This window comes from Haliaeetus leucocephalus, unplaced genomic scaffold, assembly GCF_000737465.1.
Source record: "Haliaeetus leucocephalus isolate CR32 unplaced genomic scaffold, Haliaeetus_leucocephalus-4.0 Scaffold473, whole genome shotgun sequence".
Taxonomy (NCBI): domain Eukaryota; kingdom Metazoa; phylum Chordata; class Aves; order Accipitriformes; family Accipitridae; genus Haliaeetus; species Haliaeetus leucocephalus.
Genome location: NW_010972909.1, coordinates 6,365,341 through 6,371,142, shown reverse-complemented (window position 1 = coordinate 6,371,142; position 5,802 = coordinate 6,365,341).

Below are 5,802 nucleotides of genomic sequence, written 5' to 3'. Positions count from 1 at the left end.
GGAATGGGAATGGGGAGGGGATGGGGATAGAAATGGGAATGGGGAGGGGATGGGGATGGGGATAGAAATGGGAATGGGAATGGGGAGGGGATGGGGATAGAAATGGGAATGGGAATGGGGAGGGGATGGGGATGGGATGGGGATGGGGCTCCCCCCAGGACCACGCTTGTGTGCATTTGGGGGGACGGGGAACAGGCAGCAAGCAGGGCGCTGGGTCCATTCTGCAATGCCATGGCCGTTCTGGTCAGTGTTAGAAAGGTGGGGAATAGGGAAAACGTGTGCAAAAAAAAAAAAAAAAGTAAAAAAGTAGGAAAATGGGAGAGACATAAACGGAGAAAGGAAGAGGAAGAATGAGATCTGCCCCCCCCGCCATCCTTCAGACTCCCTTGTGCCTCCAAGCACGCTGCATTTTATGAGAGAGGGAGGGGCAAGCCCATGAGCCCCACTGGAATAGCCGTACTCCCCTAACCCTTCCTCCAACAGCCCCGGGATCCCCCGTCTTCTGTTGCTTTCTCAGAGATTTCTTTTCCCTTTGCTGCTTCTGGAATTACTCCTCTGGGCCTGAGGAGGCACTGGCTGGACGGTGCCCCTTGTACCAGCTTCAAGGCACAACCTCAGTCCTGAAGCCAAGGAGAAAGCTAGGAAATGACCGAGCTCCCTCCCTCATGCAGCAATGAAAGAGAAACCTTGTAGGGGAAAGCTGTGTCCCCAACAGCTTATCCCGGTAGCCAGGTAGCCCTCGTTTGCTCTCAACAAATTGCAGACTAGAAATAAAATCCTATAATGCCTTGTACACAGTTACTGAGGAAATCCTCACTATGTCCTCGCTGCCCCAAGAGACCCAGAAGAGTGCTACTGCGTGTGACATACCTGAAGCCACCACTTCTTACCTAATAGTGGCTGAGCATCAGCTGTGGCAGTGCTCAAAAGAAAAGACAGAATAGATTGCTCCTTCTTATTTCTGCTCCTCCCAAGACTTGCGGGGAAGCAGCTGTGGTGGGCAGTACCAGAAGAGGGGTAGAGGGGATGGGGAAAGCTAGGCATTTCCCTGCTCACCAGGGCAGCCCTCTGGACCCAAGCACCATCACTGTTTTACTGGAGCGAGACACCATCATTCCCGCTTTCAGGGACTGGCTAGAACTCAGTCCACTGGGGATACTCAAAAGGTATGATTAAACAACCAAAAGAAAATGATAGAAGTTATAACAGCACCCCGGTTTGAGGAATCCTCTCAGATCCTCAGCTTTTTCTGGAAGTCCACATAGTGGTATGTTTGGGCTACACCTTTCCACACAGCTTGGTTTGGTTTTTGTTTTTCTCTGTGCCTCTGTGTTGTCACTCAAGCCTCTGCTACTGCTTAACTGGATAACTAAAATAGTTTGAAGACCTTGTGAGTTCTGAACACATTTATTTGGAAACTTTCATTGATGCCCGATGTTTTGGCCTAGCAATCTGTTAATGTACCACCATCTCCCACAGAGCGCAGGGTTCACCTCTAGTCCTGCGCAAGGTTTCTTCTGATTGCTTTTGAGCCTTAAATCCTTTTTCCAAACTGGAAGACTGTCTCCTCCCCCAGCTGCTCCGTGCGGGTAGACCACTTGTGCTAGCAGCACCCCTCCATCTGGAGAGCCGGGGGGGAGGGAGGGGGATGCTCCCGCTGATGGAATCGCTGGCTGGGAAGCAGTTCCGTATTTTATATGCCAGAGAAACCGCAGTGAAGTAACGGGAGGTCTCGTGGTGCTCTTGCTCGCCGTGGACACCGGAGGGAGCTGCAGCACACCGGCATGCGAAGCCCCATTTATTTTTCCCTCTTGCAGTCCAAGCACATTCTGCAGGAGATGTGGCTCTGTGTCTGCAGGCCCCAGTCTGGTATGAAGCCTTCTCCTCTTTGCTCTCCTGTTTGTCAGTCTGCTGGATCCACAACTGTTTAACCGTTTTGCTTTTGGGGACAGAAAAGAATCTCATTATTTCTTCCCCCATCCTTGCCCCATGACATTGACAAAGATAGTTAGACAGCCCTCACGGCTGGGAGATATGAATAATTAACATCCTTCTGCACCTTCCCTTCTCATTCACGTTGCTGTCTTCTGCTTTGCATGCAGCCATCCTTCTTCAGCAGAGGGTATCTTGGGGACATCTGCAGCAGATGACTCAAGGTCAAGCACTCTTCCCTCTAAAAAGTCAGGTATCATCACTGTATGGTGGGAAGGAGAACTGCCGCAGTAAATAGCGTGGGTGACTCATAAAGGAAACACTTCCATAGAGATATTCCCTTAAGCTGCACTGACCCCAGTGCCCGATGGTGTTTACTTAAGATCAGAAGCAGTGACAGTGATTCAGCAAAAAGTTCTCTTCCTTCCAAGTTGGTACTGATCTCGTTATGTTACCAGGGATGCTATAGCGATGGTAGTGTGGTATTTTGGATGAGACACAAAAAATCAGCCTTCCTGGAAATTAAAATCTCCTGGTGCATGTCACCTCAGAGATTACTGCATCTCAGCAGACAGGTAAGTGATCCTGGGGTATGCTATTTGTAAAGGTCTTGGAGAGGTATTTGAATGCCTGCTGATTTCTTTCCCTCTCTCTCTTTGTTTCCCTGGCCTTCGCATATCCTCATGGTAACTGGGCATTAAGTTACATCTGAGTGACGAGAAATTAATGAACTGTTGTAAGATGTTTGAATGTGTCACATCAATAACTGGCAGCACTACTGGCCATGTGAATTGGGGCTGAAATGAATTTTCTTGGCACCCATGCTGACAACGGCCTCCACTAATACCTGAGGTCTGATGCTATCTTGCAGTTGTTGCACTGGTGTTGCTGAGGTCATCAGTGGGAAGGGACATGAGATCAAGGCCTGATCCATCTGTCCCCAGTTTTGGGAGGTTCACATCTGACTTTGTATCCAACCCATTGTAGAAGTGCAAACACTACAAAGTACAGGAGCCTGGACGCAATCCACCTCTTTTTGACTGATGGTCATGCTTTCTGTTGTCCCATCTACAAGAACAAGGAATTCTCCACCACGTTATTTCCAAATCAACAAGCCAGTGTTTAGAGGGCAGGCAGTCTTGCGGCCGCAAAATACCCTAAGGCAGTCCATGAGACTCTAATTAATACCTGCTCAGCTCCTTCAGATCAGTTCATTTGTGAAGAACTGAGCGCAAGAAGAGGCAGCCAGCAAGCTCTTTGCTGTTTGGGTAGTGATTTGGCCATGTAGCCAAGAAGGCTACGGTGAGAAGTGGCCAGGACCTTCCTTCTTCCCTTGCCATGCTTTGGGGTTTCATTCTCTGCTCTTTCTGTAGTTCTTACTATCACAAATGTCCTTCCTTTCCGGTCCTTTGTACTGTCTCAGGGCCGATTCCTCCTGGCTATTTCACACGTCCCTTAGTATTCCCCTTTCTCCAAGCAGCTAAGCTCAAATACAGCTTCTCTCAGGGCATTTTTTCCACAACTGCTCTCTCAGGGAGACAGGTAACACTTTAGGCTTAACAAATGTATAAATCCCTCCTGTAAGCCCAGTTATGTGAGTCCATATATTCTTTGGACCACATAGAAACGCCACCTTTAATTCAACTGGCACAAGTTTTCCATACGGACGAGGCTGCAGCCATGAGTTAAATGCCAGTAAAGACATGATGGATTCCTCCTCCCCTTCTCCCATGTCTTCTGGACATCACAAACCCTGGAGCAAAGTCAGGAGGATTAATCCTCCCACTGCAGCATGGCAATCGTGCACTGGAACAGTAACCAGAGCTGGCTAAAGAAGTCACTGCTAGGGAGCCGAAGGGTGTCTTACACCTACGCAAGGAGGTTCACCAGAGCTGGGCCAGCGGAGATCAAGTCACAGCTCGGCTTTCCAAATAATACAGTATCTGTCTCACTTGAGGTCCAGCCTTTTATACCGTTTTATTGTCTTTTAGTAGTCTGCCAAGGCGGAACAGATTTTGGTAGTTCTGCTCTGATGTTCAACGTTGCAGCACTGAGGCGTACATCGCTCCGAGATCCTCACACAACCTTGCGAGTCCAGTAGTGGGGCTACAGAGAGTACTGGGTATTACAAGATGTGATGAAATCGGGACTGCTTGCAGTGCTTGAATGGGACGTGCCCTGTCAGTTACAAGTGGCATAAGAGGGAGGTAGGTGTGCAGAAAGGATGTTTCATGTGCACATAGAGAGACTGGGAGCACGAATAGCAATTAAAAATAACATAAAATAAAATAAAGTAAAATAAAATAATTTTAATATTATATTATAAAATTATACTATAGTATTATATTAAAAAATAGGATAGCCTATAAGCTTTTAAATATAATCAGGGAAGGGGGCAAAAGTGGCAACTTTAAAAGCCATTTGCTTTATTTAAGTTCTGTAACATTTAGAAAAAGATCTGTTGTCAAAGCCTTTTTTTTAAACTGGCCACATCCAAAATACACAAACTGTTGAAATCCTTCTCAGTGTCAGTACTGACAGCGCTTACCCCGCTTCTGAAAGGATGTAAGAAAGGAGAACAGCAACTGCACTGAGTAGAAGAAATGCAAACAATGCTACGTGTTAGCAGACAAATTGATAAGAGTTTATATTGTGGGGAAAATTAGGAAGCACCACCTTTCAGGTTTTTATCCCTCCACTTCCTGTACCTTCACAGGGACTGTAAAGGCTGACTTATCTTTTAAATACTTGTTTATGTTTTATTCTACAGTTGACATTGGAGGAATTTGAACAAACAAAGATTTTGGGCATTACTGCAACTGCATTGATACAGAGCACTGTCTCTCCTGTAGGTACAGCTGACTTTAACCAGATCACTTAAATTTTCTTCTGACCTTCCCCATGTATAGTTGCTATTCTGACTCAATGGCAGACCGAAACCAAGGCAAGTGATGTAAATTAAAATCTATATACACGTATACATGTGAAGGGCCTGCACTGATTTAGTTCACCTCCGTTTTAGAGATGAAACCAGCACCAAACGTAGACCATTCTGCATCAACATAAAAAACTCCTTTACAAGATGCCTGTAAAAGGGCAACAACACTGGTAGCTGAAAAAACTCATCTGATATTATTCTAATCATTTCTTGCCTCTGTCCATCAACGCAGCTGCCCTGATATGTATCTTTTTATGAAAAAAGACTTCAACTATTCACCCATTATTCCCTCATTTGTAATTGTTCTGAGAATAAAAACACACTGGAACTTCATTTGCATGCAGCTGTATAGAATATTTGCATTCAAATCAAAGCACGCTGGGTTTGCTTGTTAAAATATCTAAATGTTATTTCATCATATCAACCCAGCCTCTTTAGCAAGGCTCCTTTGGCTATGTATTGTGTCCTCCTCGAGTTCTCCTGCCATGCCATCCATCTCAGGTTTCTCTCCGATTTAATTCTTGTGGGTTTTTTGCTACAATTTCTTTTTCCTGTATCTAGTATTTTTTCTCTCCCTCTTTATTTCTGTATTTCTTCCTCTATTTCTGTCGTCTTCTGTGTATGTCTTTTTTTTCCTTTCTTTTCTCCCCCCTCCCAGTGCTCTTTCTCCCGGTTTCTCTCTCTGCACAAGCTTTCCTGACTCTAGCTTTCTCTCTGTCTCCCTGGTTTCCTTTCAGTCACCTTCACTGGAATGTTGGCAGAAACATTTTTTTCTTTGAAAACAAAGAGACTAACTAAGTAAATGAATAAATAAAATAGCTGGAAGCAGGCGGGAGGTTTCAATTCCAGAAGGGTCTGTATTCTGCGAGCTTTTCTCACTTCTAGCAGAGGAGGAGATAGTTGAGCTCCCTGCCGCCCCCCCCCCCCCCCCC